Genomic DNA, 21636 nt, shown 5'->3' on the forward strand with positions numbered 1-21636 from the left:
TTCTGTCACTGACATTTCTCTCTTGGTCATAATTTGAAGTCATCATTGTCAGAGACTATCAAAGGAAAATTCTCTGCTGCCAACATCTTTACATAAGATTTTGTCTTTATCTTCAGATCATTCAGGCTGCTGTTATGTGCATCCTTCACCTCATCACCACCAGTCTTCGCTGAATCAATTTCGTAATTTTATCAGACTCATCAAGTTCACCCCCCCCCCCTGCCACCACCATTGTATGGGCATTATCCTGCTAATACCCATCAATCCATCCTTCCATTTTCTTGAAGACTGCTACTTTCTGACTACAGGCAAGAAGCGAGGTACGCCAGGAGATGTTGCCAGCGCGTCGTAGGACCACATGAAAGGCAAATAAGCACTCACAGCTACATGCAATCCATCAAAATTGCATGTTTTTGGAGGTGGGAGGAAGCCAGAGAAACCCAGCAGAAACCACGCAGACATGGGGAGAACATGCAAACTCCCCACAGCAAGGAATCAAACCCCTCAACCTTCGTGATCTGAGGCGACAGCTCTACCCGCTACACCACCATGACACCCCCTGCTGATATCTTGCTACAGAAGTGACAGGAATGTTTTCACTGACTATGACATATCGTCTGCTACAACAAACAACTGTCTTTGAATACTTTACTTGTCTGTCTTGATTGAACTGGAATATCAAAACAAAATGAGAGTGATTACAAATTAGTTCTTTGATTCATGTTCATAGTCACTTAAAAGAATCCAGAGCAACACCCATGATAGAGGATTTTTTGCATTATTTCATTTTTATACCAGAAATTTAAATTTTAACTTTTATGTTCGGGATAATTAATAAGTTTTTCAATAGAGAAAAATGGCAGACCTAAAAGTCAAGGAATCAACAAAGAGGTTTGTTCCTCTGCGGTTCATTAATGTCTGTACACATTCTCAAAGCAAAGATTCATTAATATACAGTATTTTAGTCCTGATCCAAGAGGAATAATCCCAAACCAACTCATATTCCTGCTGCTACACATATATAAACCTACCGGTACTTTATATGTTAATACAAGAGCAACATTAACATGTCTTACCAACGGATTGTAATAATGATCATATTTGTATGTCATTAGAGAGTATCACTCAATGTCGAAATGATCAGCCCTCCCATCAAGATATTACCACGTCTTTAATGGTCTCTGTGAATGCGAACAATAGCTAAAGACTCTCCTGATGTTACAGTGCCTCGGTGATGTTCTCTTCTGTTTAATGTCATCATGCAAACAATCACTAAGCAATATCCTTTTCTTCTTTGACTATCGTCTTCTACTCTCAAACTAAAAAATAAAAACCTGCAATTTTTTCCCCCTAAACCGCCATAATATGTTCGTTTTTCATTAATATTCTTTCCAGTGTCTTTTCCTGTGTGAGTAATTATCTGATAATTAAATTATAACACATGCAGCAGTTGTATTTTTTTACATGCTTTCTCTTGACAGTGGATTTCAAGCTTATAAAACATCCTGCAAAACAACAGAGGAAGAGGGGGAAGAAAATCAATGCAATTGAACACTGTGTGTTTACTGTGATCGTGAGTGTAGATGCAATTCTCTAATGTTGAAATGAGCACAATCATTATCCCATGTGAGCATGTGCAGACATGAAGCACAGCTAATTCCAAAGATCCAAGACCTGCTGGTATAACAGTATGAAGCCTGAACAATCCTATGAGCCTGTGACAGACTGATCACGCTTTTTCTGCAGTCTGACCTGTCTCAGAGATGCATGTAGCCCAGTGTAAGAGTTTGACGATGCTCATTAGACCAGTAATGATTGTGGGTGCAGGAGCAGTTTCATATGAAGTTATACACTCATATCCACGGTACTTCAGATTTTAGGATTTACTGAGAAATACCAGCTAATGTCATTATTTGCATTTTACCAGTGAAGCCAACAATACACATTCATCCCTTATTGTTGAGCTGATTAATAATTGTGCATTTTTTTTAGGTTTTATTAAATCTCACAAAAACTACAGTCATTGCAAAACATGGCTATTATTAGTAGTACAGCTACTATTGGTTATATCTCTTTTCACAACTATTACTGTTAGTGTGGTTTTGGGGTCATGATTAAACAGATATAGCAGGTTCATCATTCATGCTTTTCATTGAGACAATGAGACACTGTGTGAGATTGTGGGACAGTTAACTCCTCAACGTCCCAATGCATATGGATCATTCATCAAAACTGCTCATCAGTGTGACAGTGTGATGGTAAAAACAGCATTTCAGCTGCACTATTCAATATCTATTCAAACCCATAATGGGACCTCTACATCACATTTCGAACCTAAAGTGCCGTTTGGTACTTTTTTGTCTATTTTGTCATATCAAAATGAGCTTGTAATCCAGTACCTCATCTTGTACTATTCAGACTACATTGATTGTCCCATTTCATGCAAATTAAATTGTGGTGTTGAGTACCTGTTTGAATTTTTTTTTTTAAATCAAAAATTGAGCAGAAGCTGCTTCATGATATTAGTAACATGTGATTATGCTGATTGGAGGACTTCTCGCAGTTACAAGTTATTTGCTATGCTTTGTCAGATTAGTCAGACTAGCTGTTCCTTGAGTGCATCTGAGGCCTCCAGCCATGATTTCAGGGTAGGTAAATTGCGGAAATAGTTACCTGTCAACACAACTTGAAGCTATCATTGCTGACAAGTGTAATTTGTACTTCAAACAATGGTCAAAGTGGGGATTTAGCTGGTAAGGGAACCATTCTGATGTAATGGCAAGAGCCAAACTTGACCCAAAGAAAATATGTATTTAATATATTCATATTTTATTTCTGATTTAAATATGTACATAAATATGTGCATTATGAGGACAGACTAATACCAAAGCAGATGCAGCACAATTGTAGAAGTAAAGAACAAATGTGTTGATTAATGACTGAGAAAATACTGAATGTGGAACAACAACAACTGATAGTTTCCTCTTTATCCTTATTTTTGGCATTTTATAGATTGTAAAGATTCAGTGGTTTCATTATCACCCCTAGTTATGAGATACCTCAGTGTGTGGGGTGAATATGGCAAAACATAATTCTACCAGTATGACAATTTTAGAATTTTTTTTTTCCAAATAAACAAAAAAAATCCCATGTATTATGTAAAATCTTACCCTGAATCATTATTCACTGTCTCTATGGCAGTGATGTGTGGATTAATTGAGTAGAGATGGCTCAGCACAACAGTAAAATACAAAAACACAGAAAACAGTTTTCATCTGAAAATTGGCTGAACATAGAGACCAGTATTGTTAGTCAAACTAGCAGGAGATTGTTACTGTTTGTTTACCTTTTTCTTATCTATCTATCTATCTATCTATCTATCTATCTATCTATCTATCTATCTATCTATCTATCTATCTATCTATCTATCTATCTATCTATCTATCTATCTATCTATCTATCTATCTATCACAACTCTATTTAACCTCTTGTTTTAAGCATCTTGAATCAATTGCATCTGCAACATATAAAGCCTGTGAAAGGATTGAGACAATGTTCACAGAAGAGCTCAAAGAAGAAGGCAGCCCAACATAAGCCTCGGATTCAATGTCCTATGAATTTTAAAGTAAACAATGTGGTGAAGTGAAGGAGCTCCTGACAAATAAAATTATTAGATTTTTGGCCCCATGATCCTTATTCCAGTCAAGGTCTTTCACTTTGACATTAAGACTAGAACATGGAAAAGCACAGTTCTGCCTTTTTAATGAAAGGTGTTCATCATCACCTTGTCAGCAACAGTGTTTCCATACGACAGGTTGAAGCCACTTAGTCTCCCTTAGGGGAGCTTCAGCTGTCAAGCAGAATTTGCAGTCCTGCCATTTCGTGTTGACAGACGAACCAACCTGGACAGGACAGGGGAGTGGGGCCGAGTAATTAGTCCTCCAGTTGCCATCTCCTTAAAAAAAGCAAATTGTATGACATTTGTGTCTCACTTGAATTGTTAGATGCATGCTGTTCTGATGTGCTGTGCAATCTGTGTTCAAGCCAACAGATGAATCAGAATATTACTTTCACTATCATTCATTGTCTATGCTGCCACATCACAATCCTCCAAAGACCCCCAAAAAGGTCAGTCTGGTGTACATGACCAGTCTCTCCCTTCACTGTTACTAGCTAGCAAGCTTTGTCCCATTTCTGCAAAATGGCTGAGGCCTGATCGCAGGCATATGGGGGTTTACAGTAACGCTGACATCTTTAGAAGCTGTGATTGCTTAAAGGGCTTTGTGGGCAGGCTGGGTGGACGGTGTGGGTGGTGGCGGAGGGATAAGGGCCATGCTCACCAGGACCTTTAACAGCATTTTAAAAGCTCTGAGAGGGCCAGCATGACGCCATCCACTCACAAGAGAGAAATTGCTGACAGAGCTAAAGTGGAGGGAGGGGTGTGGGTGATGGGGAGGAAGGAGCAGCAGTAAACAGCAGTTCCTGGAATGCCTTTGAGTTTATCGCAAAGTCCTGTGATCCCTGTTTAGATCGGGACACACCACAATCAAATCTCCTTCACAGTAGTCTCTGTGTAACTGCACCCATGTATGTTAAATAATTCAACAGGTGCAACTGCTGAAATAACATCCAGCACTCATGGAATCCACTTCAGTGAGTCTTTCCTCTGAAGCCTATTACACCACTTTAGTATTTGTCAGGTCACCCCAACCACTGCAATAGAAACATCCTGCATTACAGTCCTTTGACCTACTAGCACTCCCAGCAAGCTCACAGAGTGCTGTGTTTGAGCTATGACTAAACTGACTAAAATAAGCTGTGTGCCACCCTGTTTCTGTGGGAAATTATCCATTGTGAGACAAAGAAAGGGAGACGTTATCCAAAAGGAACAGTAAAGTGCTAAAAGCTTTATTACTGTCATTCTTCCAATAACTCCATCAGACTTCCAGTTGTGTACCATATTTCATCTTAGTACTGAGGAATTACTTTTCTGACAGTGAACATGAGAAATGCAAGATACTCAATGGGCACAGTTGGGTGGGGGGGCAGCCTGCGAACAGAAGATCACAGCAGTGGCAATGAATGTATCAGAAAACACTGCTGTAGGCGAGCATAAGTCAACAGTGCCTAATGTGAGCCTTTAGTATGCATGATGTTAAATAGATTGTGAAAATGCTCTTTTCATGACTAAGATGGAGCTTTTCATTAATCCTAGAGCTGAACCTACCCCCGCAGAACAACGAGGATCCCTCGCGGGAAAGACAAAACACCCACGGCGAGCTCCAGAGATCTCACAAGGGCTTTCATACAGCTCATGGACTCAATCTCTTCACTTCCACCCCCTTGACTGTGCATGCAATTTTGATTTGCATGTTTACAGATGAGTGATACACGACATAAGTGTGCAGGATGTTGTAATAGGTGTTGCAGAAAGTATGATATCCTCAACGTGTGAGTGTTTTTCAACACCATGCATATATGCTTTTGCACTCTGCAAGGAAAGTGTAGGTGGATGTGGTTGGGACTAATATTTACATGACTTAAATCACATTTTGCCTTTTAAATGTGTATATACAGCAGTCAGACAGAGGAGATATCATTTTAAAATTAAAAATAATAGATGTATTAATGAAAACACCATGTGGCAGATTAAAACAATCATACACACATTCAGTAAATATAAGCATGTGTGAATTCTGATAAGCTTCCTCAAGATAGTTATTAATTGCCACAAGATGGAAAAATTCCACATAACCGAGCACAAATTCCCTCTGTCCTTGATTCTATTTTCCATACATTAAAGTGAAGAGGGTGTGTGTGCTAACACATTAGTGCACATGCACATTCATTTACAACCACAATATGAAACCTAAAAGGCAATGGCGGCCTTACAATAGAGGTACGTTGTTACATAAATTAACCTCTGCCTGTTCATCTCTGTGTGCCTGGCTGTGCATCTGCACCGCTGATTGCAATTTTTCTCCTTAATATGTCTACACCACTGGTAGCACTATACTGTGCCGAACAGCTTAAAAATAATAGTGCTTTCACTGTCAAACTGGTATCTCATCATGCTTTGTTAACAACGGGGTAGAGACAGTTTAATGAGATGTTGCAAAGTTGAACAAATCACCACAAGAAATCAGAGGCTTTACATTACACTCCACTGCCTGCAGATACCAATTCTTTGGCATATCAGAAGTGAAGTAGCCTTTAAACTGTCGACTCTCAAGATTCTCATCGCAAGGCCACAACTTCTGAGCACAGACATTTTTCAATCTCTGCGTTTTGACTGTGGTATCCCAGAGAAGTCCTAACAGTTCAAACCGTGGCCTTCACAGTGCTGATGTCAGAGCGATTAACTACAGCCGTATTTGTAACATTTGTGTTGATGAATGGGAGCTGTTAAACATTTTGTTCACTTTTGTCCACAAAGAAATCCATTGAGAACCTAAAACCCCATCTGCCATAAAAGCAGATTTTTTTTTACCCAATTAAGAATGAAGCAAGAGTGGCAGGACAGCTAAAAGTACCACATTTTCCAAGTTTCGTTATAAATTACTGCAACAATCTGCTCTGAAATACACTCACTAAGCATGCCACCATAAGTATGTTAAATGAGTAATTTCAGGCCCAGTTAAAAAACATGGAATTTAAGTCAGATCGGTACGCATTTACAGGGAAAATTTGGGGAACATATGGCTTTGCATCATATGCATCCGGTAGTGTCTAGAGGTGTGAATCTCAAAAGAATATATTTTATTTAAAATGGAATTTTTTATGTACTTTGTCACCAATGGGGATAAAGTGCATTCATATCTATAATCCACAGATGACTGGATTATAGGTATGAATAAATGACTCTCCTAATAGAGTGGTAGAGTTTATAGTTTAGTAACAAATTCAATGAAAAACCATCTTTAGAAGAGTCAAATCAACACAAGCAGCTCCTTAGTAACTCATTTTGAATAAAAATGTATTTACTGAACAGTTCTGATTCAGTGTTTTATGCTTACACTGGAGTATGCCGTCTACCGTGTTATAACATCTGTCACAACACTGGGTTACGTGCAACAAATTTATAAAAGCAAATTTGCCTTGAAAGAAACACATGGCTACATGAATTTCATTTTGTATCAATGTCATAACAAAATATTTTAAATAAAGTGTATCAAGTGTATTACGTTTTTCCTATAAAATATGCAACTTAGTCTTTATTCAAGAGGTTTAATTGAAACCCCCCCCACCACCACCACCACCACCACCACCACCACCACCACCCCCCACAACAATCACAGATATTCCTTTTTCAGGTCTCTGCATAATTGACTGTGAGATATTTGCTATGCCTTTGCCATTTGTGTTTTGGAGTTTGCCGTTAAAATTGTTAGTCATTGTACACTGTTTCTTTGCTTTCATTAGGTGATCTTGAATTGGTTGTTGCTGTTGAATTATCACACCTTTCACTTTCTCCTTTGTCTGTTGTGTTGTAAATCACCCCATCAATGGATAAAACTTCAAGGCTTGATTCTGTGACCATTTTGGACACAGGGAAATTTCAAAAACAGAAGCAATCCAGCATTATAGCTAATCAAGCCAAAATAAACGTTGGTTACTATGGAATAACAGACTTACAAGTTTGTTTGGATGTGTGTGAGCTGAAGGCCACAGCTTGGTGACACTTTAGGAATTAATTCATTAGGGGTCTAAAAATAAACATGTCAACATTAACATGATGTTAATTAGACTATCTAAGCACATTATATTTCTTTCGCATTGACTGTGGTTTGAGTAAAGTGTTTTACCTTATTTGTTTAGATACAGTGTAGAAGTAAAAAGGTCAAAAGATTCTTAATCTTTGACTTTTGGTTCAAAACTGGTCACCAACCTCTGTCTCCTTGGTGAGCCCATGGATAATTTTTTTCTTTTTTTCATGATGCCGACAAAATATAGGAGGAGAAATGTTCTGGTGAAGGTTCTGGGAGAGGAGGCAACAGTTACTGGTAACACATGCTGTCACAGCTCTTGTTCTAAGCTAAGCCTCTCATCTCTAGCATTATAACTGTCAGTCTTTTGGGTGGAAAACAAGAGTGTGCAGCTCCTTTTTTATGGCAGCCATAATGTTATGTTGAGAAAAGAACATATTCAAGTGATGAATACTGAGTGTCTTTGGAGTAGTGGGAGGGAAAGAAGAAGGGTTGATGGTTTGGAGGGCATGGGGTGGGGTGTGGGGGTAGCTGAGAGCTGTGGGTGGTTGATGTGGTTTGTGCTAATTGAAGAGCCCATGCCACACACATTTTACTCATTGTTAGTGTAATGAAGTCTTGTCTAATGTATATCACCTTCAACATATAAAAGGTGAAATATCTCATGTACTATTATCTATTATGTTGTTTGAAGAAATATTACTATACTTATCTGTATAGTAGAATAACAATAGACTAAATTAATTCGCGATAAGAAAGGTTGCTCATAATAAAGAGCAGCTGAGAGGATACACAATTCAGCTCATTGAACCACTCATTGTTTCTGTAACACTCAGCATGCACCTGTTCACACCCCAAAATCCACAAAAAGTCATTGGATGCACCCGACATAAGATAGATACAGTTAGTGAGTGTTTGTCGAATGTTTCCTAGGAGGTGGTAGAGGCCAAAAACAGCTAAATGTTAGACTTTCTATGTGGCCGGAAACACGAGTACAGATGAATGAACAAAGATGTTTCTCACTGTCTAATCTCTCAGATGTTTGGCAGCACGTTTTCCATTCATCCATCTTCAACCGCTTATCTGAGACCAGGTCGATGGGCAACAGTCTCAAGAGGGATGCCCATACTTCCCTCTCCCCACACACCTCCTCCAGTTCCTGCGGAGGGATCCCGAGGAGTTCCCATGCCTGCAGAGAGACATTGTCCCTCCAGTTCGTCCTAGGTCTTCCTCGAGGTCTCCTCCCGGTAGGACAAGCCCAAAACACCTCCCCAGGAAGGCGTCCAGGAGGCATCCAAAACAGATGCCCGAGCCAACGCAGCTGGCTCTTCTTCAGGCGGAGGAGCAGTGGCTCTACTCTGAGCTCCTCCCTTGTGACTGAGCTCCTCACGCTACCTCTAAGGGTGCGGTCAACCACTCTACAGAGTAAACCCCATTCAGCCGCTTGTATCTGGGATCTTGTCCTTTCGGTCATGACCCAAAGATCATGACCGAAAGGGACGTAGATTGACTAGTAAATTGAGAACTTCGTCTTGCGACTCGGCTCCTTCTTCATCCACGACAGACCTATAGAGCGACCGCATCACTGCGGACGCTGCATCGATCCGTCTGTCAATCTCATGTTCCATTCTTCCCTCGCTCGTGAACAAGACCCCAAGATAATTAAACCCCTCCACTTGGGGCAAAGACTCTCCATCGACCTGAAGAGGGCAGACCACCCTTTTCCAGTCGAGAACCCTGGCCTCGGATTTAGAGGTGCTGATCCTCATCCAATCGCGTCACACTCAGCTACAAACAGTCGCAGTGCACGCTGAAGGTCCAGGTTTGATGAGGCCAACAGGACAAAAAGCAGAACTCCGAATCCAGGCTGTGCCTATAAATTCTGTGAATAAAGATTATGAACACAACCAGTGATAGAGGACAGCCCTATTAAAGTCCAACATAAAACTGGAACAGGTCTGACCTACTGCCAGCAATGCAAACCAAGCTCTGGCTCCGGTCATACAGGGACCGGAGAGCCCTCAGCAAAGGGCCCTAAACCCCATACTCCCGAAGCACTCCCCACAAAATACCACGAGGGACACGTCGAATGCCTTCTCCAGATCCACAAAACACATGTGGACTGGTTGGGCAAACACCCATGAACCCTCGAGCACTCGATGGAGAGTGTAGAGCACGTCCAGTGTCCTGCGACCAGGACAAAAACCGCATTGTTCCTCCTGAATCTGAGGTTAGACTATAAGTCTAATTCATCCCTCCAGTACCCTGGAGTAGACTTTCACCAGGTGGCTGTGGAGTGTGATCCACCTATAGTTGGAACACACCGTCTGGTCCCGCTTTTTGAAAAGAGGGACCACAGCCCTGGTCTGCCAATCCAAAGGTACTGTCAACGACTGCCATGCGACATTACAGAGACATGTCTACCATGACAGTTCCTGAACATCCAGAGATTTGAACTACTCAGGGCAAATCTCATCTACCCCCGGTGCTTTGCCACCTAGGAGTTTGGCACCCACCTTGGTGACTTCAGCTTGGGAGATGAACGAGTCCACCTCTGAGACCTCAGCCTCTGCTTCCTCTGCGTAAGACATGATAGCGGGATTGAGGAAATCCTCGAAGTATTCTTTCCACCGCCCAACAATATCCTTAGTCGAGGTCAGCAGCTCTCCGCCTCTACTGTAAACAGTATTGTCTGTGCACCGCTTTCCCCTCCTGAGGCGCCAAATGGTTTGTCAGAATTTCTTTGAGGCTGACCGATGGTCCTCCTCCATGGCCTCCCCAAACTCCTCCCAGACCCACGTTTTGCCTTCATGACTACTCGAGCTGCAGTACGACTGGCCTGTCTGTACCTGTCAGCTGCCTCCGGAGTCCCACAATTCAACAAGATTTGATAGGACTCCTTCTTCAGCTCTACGGCATCCCTTACTTCCAGTGTCCACCACCAGGTTCGAGGGCTACCACCGTGACAGGCACCAGAGACATTGCGACCACAGATCCGAGCAGCCCCTTCGACAATGGAGGTGGCGAACATAGTCCACTCTGACTCAATGTCCCCAGCCTCCTGCGGGATCTGAGAGAAGCTCTCCCAGAGGTAGGAGTTGAAGACCTCACTGACAGCTGGTTCTGCCAGACGTTCCAAACAGACTCTCAAAACACATTTAGGCCTACCGAGTCTGTCATGGCCCCCTGCTCTGCTTACAGATCCAGCTCACCACCAGGTGGTGATTGGTTGACTGCTCTGCCCCTCTCTTCACCCGAGTGTTTAACACACGCGGTCGGAGGTGACATTCCATGTCCCTAGAACTAGAGTCTTTGTCTGGGGATTGGGTCGTCGAGCCCCATGCTGACGACTGCCGCCCAATCCACACTGCACCCGTCCCCTATGGTTTCCTCGGTGGGTGGTGAGTCCACCAGAAGTTGGGCCCCTTGTGATAATCCACAGGCAGTGTGGTTGATGCTTTTTTACAGTCAATATGGTCCTATGTGCAAATCAGCACAACTAGCTCTAGAGTTGTTGCTGAAGCCACTTATTGTGGGGGAAGTAACTGTGATGTTAGCCCGGTGCTACCTTCCTTTTTTGAGCTTTGTTTGAATGAGTTCCTATCGGGTTCTCCTGCTTCCTCTCATCACCAAAACACGCAATATAGGTGTACTAGTGACTGTACATCAACGGAGGGTATGTTAATAGCTGTGTGTATTTTGTGACCCTCTGATGAAATGGTCACTTCACTCATTGCAATCTAATGTATGGATTTTAATTAGGATTATTTTAATTAGGCTGTAAAAAATATTTATCGTTTTGTACAGTGTGTTGTTTCATCAAAACATTATACAACTAGAGTAAATGAAAATAAAATATTTATGTGCCACCTGTCATTCATTCATTCATTATTCATCTTATTCATTCATTCATATTCATCTTCTTGAAGACGAGATGATCATTATCATCTCGTCTTCAAAAAGAACCTGTCGTATTCAAGAGCCTGCAACAAAAAAACAAAACAAAAAAACAAAATGGGCCCGAGAATGTGAAGAATATTGGTGATAATTGCTCTTAAAAGTGTCAAAGTGTTTGAAACTCTATTTCTTATTCAGTGGTGTTTGGTAATTATTCATATGGAAGCACACTAGAGGGCATTTCCCCTCTGTCAAAATGACAAACATACTACAGTCTCTAGATGAGGATATAATTTGTTAAAGAAAGTTTAGACAGGTTAAAAGTCAGTTTGGATGATTGATCATGTATCTGTCATCTAATAAAACAAATATGAGATGTCCCAAGGAGTTTAATGAACTTCTAAAAACATCTGTCGATAATTCTGCTCACCTCTGGAATTCCTCACATTGAGCATCTGATCGAATAAAGGGGGCTCCATCATGTGAGGAACATTAAGACGACTTAAGTAAAGGTGAGCATAACACAACAACAGATTCGCAGATAAGGTGAGCAGCTCTTGAACCCATGTGTATAATCCACTGCAGGGATGTTAAGTGCACTCATTTCACACTCCATTTCACACTACCAGAAGAGTCTGGGGAAGATGATTCAGGAGACGCACAACATAACTCTTCTGCTTCTTTCTGCTGTTTCTATGCATTTCTAATAATTTTGAAATTCAATAGTTTTTTTTTCACTGCACTACTAGAATTAATGATATGTCAGGAATATAATAGTGGTGAGTTTATGTTGTATGTGAAATTCACATTAGTCAAATAAAGTCAATAATTTGAAATAAATTTCATAAAAAGATGTATTACAGACATGAAAATGTTCTTTGGTCTAATTTCTACCTGCTACTTTACTTATATGTAAATGCAATGGCCCTGACACGATAAAGCCTCAGGAGAGAATGTCTGTTTATAGGTGATTACTGCTACAAGGATAAACCTTTGATTTCAATCCATCAGCAGAAGAATGGGACATCGACTGAATGTTGATGGTCCATTAAAACACTAAAGAAATTGCCTTCATTATTTCCTGCAAATCTAATTTGTAAGCATCAGGTATTCATTAACTTGAGTATCACAAAATTTTAGACATTTCAAAACATTCTGTTCATCAACCTGTGAAATCCAAAACAGTGACCCTCACAGTGTTGTAAATGCTGACCATTAACTGAAGGATTAATTTTAATGACTAAATTGAGAAATTTGTGGATGTTTTTAGATAAATAAAAAAAGACTTAGTTGCATGTCTGTGTGCTTGCATAAATTTACTTACTATCCCAACATGAGTGCACAAATACGGCAAGATTTTTATTTAGTCTTGGTCTCACTTAGGTATTTACTTATCTTTCAGATGATGTGGCCTGTTTTTCATTTTTAAAGGATGCTAAGGATTATGTGTTTGTAGTGTTGCCATGTTTTTTATTTTCTCTGTTTTTACTATGGGATTATTGGGAAAACATCCCCAGCAAGCAGATGGTGTCTGCCAGGAGGAGGAAGAAGCTAGAACCTGGGCTCAATTGGCTGCACACACATATCCCCCATATCCAGTACAGGCCTTTAAAAGGGAACAACAAACGTCTGTTGGGAATTAGACTGAAGGTCTGTTTTGGGACTGAGTACAGACAATGGTTTATTGCAGCCTCACTTTTGGAGTCATGGAACAGCAAAGTGTGGATACTGCTGGATCTCACTGCAGACTGGAGAACAAGATCAAACTTCCTCCTATTGGAATGATTTCAATCCTTCTGATCGTTCATCATTTTAATGTGATGTGTTTCCTGGCGCTTTCCCAACACATAAAAAAAAGCATTTGTATTCTAGAGGCATGTGGATCTACTGTACACGTCTGTCCTTGTGTAGCAAAGAATAAGACAACGGTACTGTATCTCCTCACAGCTGCTCACACTCTGGCCTATGTCACATTAACTTAGTAGCAAGCAAGTCATGGTGTTTTACGCTGAGTACGCACTTGCTAAACTAACTCAGTGGACAAGATAAACCAAGCGATGCCTGCAAAAGTAAATTGGTGCTGTTTGAGTAAGCCCTGCACCACTACCAGCTCCAGTGTACAGACAAAATATCCCTCCCAATCTATGAATAGAGTAGATTTGTTAAGCTTGCTTTGTAGATAGATCCAGGTAGGCTCCCAGTCACTGTACTTGTGAAGAACACGGCAACAAGAATAACCTGACAGAAGACATAAAATCCATCTCTCTAGGGCTCAGAGATTGAATTAAAAAATCTCTTTTGCTGAGTCAGTCTCTTTGGATAATGACCCGCTGATATGAGGAACATTTCCCCTTTTGGCTGTAAGTTCACAAGGATGCATACAATGGCATATTTGGCTGCAATCATTGCAGCACCCCCACTATGAACTGAGGCCATGAGAATAAGATATTACAAAGCTAATCTCTGGGCCCACAAAGAGGCCTTGGGGGGCAGTCCTGAATGGAAGCCATATTAACACCATGGTTGTGTGCCAGGTATGATACGTGCACTCATGGTGCTTGACCACCAGCACTGTTAGCTATGCCAATAGGAAAGCAGTGTACAAGCAAGTTAAGCATAATCTACATCCCTGTCAACAATTTACAACCAGGCATGCCTAAGTAACCTGTTAAAGTTTACTCTGGGGTGCACAGCAGCAGTCTCACATCAGCAGATTTACCACTCCAATCTGGCTTCTACTACCATGAGGCTGCACATCTGCACAGCACAGTGACTGACAATCGATGGGTCACACACGTTCTCCCCTCCACCACAGCAACACTCTCTCAACACGCTGAATACCGCCCAGCCAGAGCGCTACCCTACATAACTCAACTTGTTCCAGGGCTGAAGAGGGAGGCGCGGAGATAAGATGGGAAACAAGGGAGGAAGACGTGGGTTTTTCGTCCCGCCTTTCCATTCAGTCAGATTGGTTGTTGGTTGTGTAAAAATAAAAATAAATAAATAAAATAAATGTGTGTGATTTGATCTAACCTATGCTTAAAAAACAAATACATTCAACATGTCATTATAGAGCAAAAAGATTCCGCACTCTAGATACTGAGTCATTCTTTTATCATATTTCATAAGACTTCGGGTGCCTCCGCAGCGCATCGAGGCACGGAGCTCCACGCAAAACGCTGCGCCTTAACGCGCAAAACAATCAATGCATCTGGGCGTAGCGCTCCTTTGTACGCAATCCGGGGGTCTACTTTTCAAAACTGTCATAACAATATAACTAATAAATTGCTTTAACTAATAAAGAGCATCTACACGTGAAAGTTGAAAAGAAAAAAATGTTTTGCGAGCGTCATCAGATAGTCTCATGGACCCACGATTGTGTCATTTTTATTATACAGCCTCCAAAGCTCGAGTAAATCTTAAGTCACGACGATTTCAAGCATTTAATCGCCGTAGATGAATCATTTTCGCAGTCGGGGTGTTGCACTTACCTATATCTTCTCCCCACAACGAATCCTTCAATAAGAAGTGACCCATATCCAAAGCAAAATCGTATTTTGTTGAGTCTACGCGAATGCAGGATTTCCTGAGAAATATTGGATCTTTCAAATAATTATCTGATTTTTTTTCCCGCGGGGTATCCAAATTGAATCCACATGCATATTGACGCCACGTCGATCCAACTAAATCCTTGCGAGGGGCTGTCCACGGAAAAGTGGTGCTGAAAGTCTCAAGTCCCAACTTCAGGGCTGCGTTGGAATATGCAAGAAACGACAATGCGGTCAGTGTATAACACCCCCCCCCCCTGCAACGAGAGGATCTGATTTAAAAAGATTGGAGAGCGGGGATGCGCATACCCACGACCGAAGCGTCAACACTTTCAAGTGGAGACGGAGGAGTGTGTGCGCCACGCGCACTGGGAGTGATTGATGGTAAAAGCATCGCATCACACCGCCTTTATCAGGGGGTGGGGGGGGGAAATGCACCATGAATTAAATGGGGTTGGTGGGGGGGGGCAGATTACAGCATGTGATACCACCTGCATTGGCATTGGTTGTCTTGCCAAAGTGTGAAAAGAAGCCTTGGCTTCAATCTGAAATGTTAATGTCGGTTTTGCCGCCGGAGTCTTCATTCTCATGGTGACTTTGCTCATTTATTTTTCTTTGACACATTATCTGCTTGTACTAAGCATTTAACCGATCTGTGAAAGAATATGTCACCGTGTGGAAGTTAATGACCATTTAAAGACACATATTGTGTCAGATCATTTAGAGAAAACGCAACATGCGACTCTTAGATTATCCACAACACGGTGTCGCGCCATCAGCTCACTTCTCCCGGTTGCAACAGAAAAACATTTCTTGTGTGGTTGTTTCAGCTGAGACACTGCTTCACAGTTCTTGAACGCGTTGAACGTTGCTTTCCAAAGGCATTTTGGGGGTGATGTGTGTTGATATTGACGAAAATGTCAAGTCCCATCACGGCGTGCAAGGACTTAATTTTGTGTGTTTGTGTGTGTGTGTGGGGGGGGGGGTTACAGTGGCTCAATTCTGCAGCAGAGTATCTGAAATCATATCCAAGGACTCATGTCCAGGAAAAGAGCGAGAAATTAGTTTCAACTCCAGCACTGCCTGTTATATGAGACTTTAATGTAATTGATGGGTCAATCTTTCGGCTATTAACCTTCAAAAGTCTACAAAATGTGTTGTATGGAGAGGAAGAATCTCGTCAATCATTTTAACAGTGGCATCGGTGCAACCTGTAGTCCTGTACTGGGAGGGAGGGATTCTTTTTCCACTATGTCCACGCTGGGGCTGATGCTTCCTGAAGGTGTGCAGCTGCTCTCTTCGCCTTCCTGATCACAGGGCTGAGAGGTGCAGAGAGACTCTCACAGGTCTGAGTGGGTCACACCTGTAGACTGTTAGGCTCCATCACATCCAGGGAAGGTGCAGGGTGTGTGTGTGTGTGTGTGGGTGTGTGGGTGTGTGGTAGGGGGGTTGGAGAGATGTTGGTCTCTGTAGTCCTCGGTGGCAGCTGAGCCTCTGAATATTCATCCCCTTTTCTGCTGGAGCAAATTCCAGCTACATGACTAGACTGACTGACAGACTCCTGGCTGTCAGGGGATGGTTTAAATCATGGAAGAAAAAAAAACACTGGGCTCATTTGTTAACATTATTGAACAAAGTGTTTTACATCTCTTTATTGCTCCTCAAAGCATCAGCTCTCTTCTGTCTGTCAGCTCCTCCATCCGAGTTCTATTTCTGTTTAGCACAGTAGCATAATAAGTGAATTATTTAGCTGTGGTTACAAAAGTTATTCCTACCAGGAGACCCATTTCTGTTCTGCTTTGGGCAGCAGTGTGGTGTGAGAGGGCTTTGTCGAACCTGCTCCGAGGATCCCATGTTACGCTACCGAGTTGTCCCAGTCCCTCTGTGCAAGGCACACTCTGGAGATTACTTATTTCAATTAGCTATGGAGCAGAGAGAATTTAAGCCATGTTAATTCCAGTCACAACTGAAAATCCCACTGAAAAGACTAGCCACTGAGGCATAATCGCTTGCCCTAGATGCTTCTCATTTCATGGATACATTGGGGGAATTATTTAATATGTAAATTCTGAGGTCACAAGATTTTCAGTTCATGAACAGGATTCTTTAAAAGCCAGAGCTCCTGTTGAATTTACATGATTTAAAGTAACCCTGTGCTCTTGTCAGCTCTGACCTGGTTTTTAAGTTGTTTTCACACTCACTCGATCCTTAGTGAAGAGACCTCTCGCCTTATGAGACTCCTACAACAAATGTTGAATTAAACTAACAGAAAAAGAATAGCTCTCAGAATTTTAAACTCAATAATAAAGATGATAAGTAGAAGATGAGGGAGGACGCTGCAAAGTCCTGATGAAATAAATGAACAGTTGTAGCAAAATATGATATTTGTACGTCATATCTTTTCATCAGTGTCTTCTAATATTGAACTCTGGGGTGATACGATCTATCTGCTGACATCTGATTATAGAAAATTGAGGCTCTTGCTGTCTCACACATCCACAAGCTGGAAGACAGAAATGAGTCAGTTTGTCACTGTCTGTTTGAGGCAATATTTTACAAAGACAGGCCATATGCTCTGTGTGAGTGAAATTATTTTCGATACGGTGGTTGACTGATAGTTGTCACAGGTACACTGTAAATCAACACACTATGTTATATGAGGCTCCAGCAAAATTTATATTTAAGGCGAAAACTGTGCATAAGGAATTTCTATCTACCATACTAATATGATGGTTACTAATAATTATATTCTTCCGGGGTTAGCTCAGGTCAACAGGAAGTTGACCTTTACCAGAAAATATTTTTAACATTAATTTCAAAAACAGTCATTCCACACCCACAAAACGTTTACAAAATACATAAAAGTTTTGTATTCGTAAAATATATTAATCCCAGCCGTTTCTATAAATAACTGTAAATTACATGGGGATAGCAATATGTATTGGCTGGCGTTCAGCGGTGACAGCGTGTTATTTTGTTTATGGGATACCTCTTCTTTTCCTTTCGGCTTTTCCCTTCAGGGGTCGCCACAGCGAATCAGTTGCCTCCATCTAACCCTGTCCTTTACATCCTCTTCTCTCACACCAACTACCTTCATGTCCTCTTTCACTACATCCATAAACCTCCTCTTTGGTCTTCTTCTAGGCCTCCTGCCTGGCAGTTCAAAACTCAGTTTATGGGATACCAAAAACAATAAATTATACCATGTAGATGTTAGAGGTACCTTTAATCTAAAAATACAAATTCTCTGTGGGTGTTTGCTGAGTAGAGTGGGGACATACTCATTCCACATTTTCTCACTTAACCCTCATGTGTGCTGTTTCAGTCTCGGAAAATTGTTGCAGGATACTTTATTGTTGTGTTTTGAAAGGACAGTTGCCTGTTAGCTGTGACACCGGTGCAGTGACAAGTCTGATGTTAATGTTGTTGATGACGTGGATCTTATTCTGCTTGCAACATCTAAATCACTGTGTGTTTCTGGTAATGATCGTATTACACTGACTCCATATGTAAATATGCTGTACACACAATCACTTTGGTAAGGGTTATTAAATAAATACATAATATAGTGTTGAGTTGTTGAATGACGCTACAAATAGTTTGGTGTAAGCAGCATGACAGCAGCCCCTGGTGGTTGTGGCTTTTAACATCTTTAAATGATTTACTAAATGAGAACAATTGGTACATGAGTCACATAAAGTATTCGATATAAAAGCTTAAATGTGATTATATTCTTACATTCAAGTCTTTTAATGACTATATTAGAACATAAGTACACATCTAAGTTCAGGAAGATAATGCCTTTAAATGCCCTTTTTAAGACTGCACAATTCTCTACATCAGAAATCAATGATTTTACATGATGACATCCTGCTGATGTCCTTTTGTAAAAGATGTCATATAATGACAGGACAGGACATTTGGCTTGAAACACAAAAACCCATAAATTGCTCCTCTTAGGTGTGGAGCCAAACACAATCAATTCTGGCCTTGGGCAGAGCAACACAGTCTCCTGTTTATGTAGTCATTAATGTGCATATTTACCTGGAGAAAAAAGGAAAGCTAAAAAAGGTTAATGTTGCCAATTGCTTTGTGGTTTTCGATTGAGCAAACTTCAGCCTCTGCATATCCTTTGGCTGTGTGTGATGAGTCTTTATTGGGATCATCATTCCTGCTGCCTTACTGAACCTCAGATTGTGACCTCAATGTTTGTTCCCATAAAAAGGCAAAGACTACTCTTTTTCTCCACCCTTCTTAAAAAACAACTGGATTCCATCAGCTTTTTTGAGATTCCATATTAAGTTGAAGAGTGTCTCCACTAGCTAGTTTGAAACTCTTAACTAATAGTTGTGCAATTAAGACTTAATATTCAGTTATGTTCAGTCAGCACAATTATTCTTTTATAAGCGTACCATGATATCATTTGTTTCCATTACACATGTGCATTATTCATTTCCTGCTATTATTCAATATACCGACTATTCTCATTCGTCAACTAGCGCATCTTTGTTTGATTCCCAATCATCTTTTAAATTTGATTCTTGCAGCTATTCCCTTACCCATACTGCTGTTCTGCACTCGTCTACTACTCTTCACCACTGAGTCGTCCTAGAATTGACTGTTCCATCAGTCATTGGCCACCACCATCGGTGCCATGAATCCATTTTGTTTCGTGGCAGATGAGTCTCGATCACAAAATTTCCCTGAAGAGTCAAATTGACAAAGACTTTCTGACAAGACTTAATTATCACATATTATTTGCTGTGATAAACAATTATCTTGGCTTCACTCACTTGACTCTCCTGATTGTAGCGATGTGTAAATTAGTTGTGAGAAAACAGCTGTAGCCTATGGCCAACAAAAGCAATCATCCAGCTCAACGGTGTACACAGGAAATCAGTGAAGCATCACTACCTCTGGTGGTGTGGTGTGCAAACCTTACATTAAATTTAGATGGTAGTCACTTATAGAGACAGATGAAACAAATAAACACAGGAAAAAAGTCGAGACAAATCAAATATAGAAGCCAGGCAAAGATTGGACTGTCTATCATTGTGAAGATCTGGCTCCTATGTCTGGGTACTGAAAGAAGTGATCGCCCTCTTCTGGACATGACAGGGACTGCATCTCTGTTGCTGCATGCCAATGGTTCAACAGAGTCTTGCAAAGAGAATGGGTTACCGTAGCAACTGCAGATAGTAAAAGTGCAACCTCTTGAGTATGACCCCACACAGATTAATTGTGAAATGCCTGCTCTCATTCTCCAGAAAAAAGCGAAAGGCAGAAAGCTTAAGATGAAATCGAAGAGCCGTGTCTTAGAAGGTGCAGTTTGCCTTTGCAGCAGGTGTCTTTGATAAAAAGAATCATTTTAAATTTGTCATATTTTTAATACAGTTGATGCTATTCATTTTATACACTTATGATTCTTCAATTATTGAAAATCCTCTTCAGATGTTTTGGAAGATTTTTGGTAATCACAGAACATGTGTTTGTTTGCATTGAGTTTGAATTTTCTGCTGCATTTTTGTTAATAAATAAATGAATGAATGGTTTTGGTTTTTTTATCAAGCCATTTTCAAACAGTTATGTTGTTTTTACTGCTCTTTAACAATATTCATTCTGTGGTCAACAGTAAGTCAAGAGTGTGTATGATTTGAGTCATTAAAACACTTCACTTCCTATATGTAGCCACTTATAATTTTACTCCAACAATGCATTATTTTGTAACTATTTTTAAATCAAATTTACATGTTAATGCTGTGTGCAGCTCACATCCACCTAATCACATAATCACCTCAGACATACCTAACACATCAGCAACTATAGAAAGAGGTTGTTGGATGCAATAGCAATTAAAGCTAATTCAATTTAATTGAGTCTCTGTATTTGTTGTGATTTAAAGTATAATGCAACTCATTAGTAAAACCTTGTCAGGTCAATTTGACATTATTAAACGGCAATCATATTGTCTTGTACTATGTTAATCTCGTATATTTCTGAGTTGATGCCTGTAAAACTAATGGTATATTTTTACCACAATGCGCTCGCGACAAACCTGGGGTATAGACGACATTGCTCACCACCAGCTGGGATGGGCTCCAGCATAAACCATGCAAAGTGAATAAGCAGATAAAGATCAGATGATCGTGGCTGTCATCAAAAAAATGATGGTGGCTGGATGGTATATTCACCTTTACGATGATAGCAAAGATGACAGATCTTTCCAACAAATACTATATCATACTAGCCATTGACACAAAGTCATTACATCACCACGTTGATTTTGGGTCGTTTCGAGTTAAGTCATTCTTGATTATGTGTTGGTTTTCAAAGAAAATGCAAAGAAAAGTAAAAATCTAGTTTATTTCATTTCACTCGACTGCACATCTGTCCATCATAAATACTGGAATCAACTCGAAAATCATCAAAAGAACATGATGTTTTAATACACGGGGTATGAATTATAACTGCAGTGGAGATGGGAC

At 40.7% G+C, this 21636-nt stretch overlaps 1 protein-coding gene across 2 annotated transcripts in view; it reads right to left on the reverse strand.

Moving 5' to 3' along the window:
- The window catches only part of grm4 (glutamate receptor, metabotropic 4), a 189278-nt gene extending 173980 nt beyond the window's left edge, over positions 1 to 15298 (reverse strand). For both annotated transcript variants that reach the window (XM_068315171.1, XM_068315172.1), the window contains exon 1: positions 15095 to 15298. The gene's annotated coding sequence lies outside the window, so the exon portion shown is untranslated. The remainder of the gene's footprint in view (positions 1 to 15094) is intronic.
- Positions 15299 to 21636: the final 6338 nt, after the last annotated feature.

The sequence above is a fragment of the Antennarius striatus genome, chromosome 5, assembly GCF_040054535.1.
Source record: "Antennarius striatus isolate MH-2024 chromosome 5, ASM4005453v1, whole genome shotgun sequence".
NCBI lineage: Eukaryota > Metazoa > Chordata > Actinopteri > Lophiiformes > Antennariidae > Antennarius > Antennarius striatus.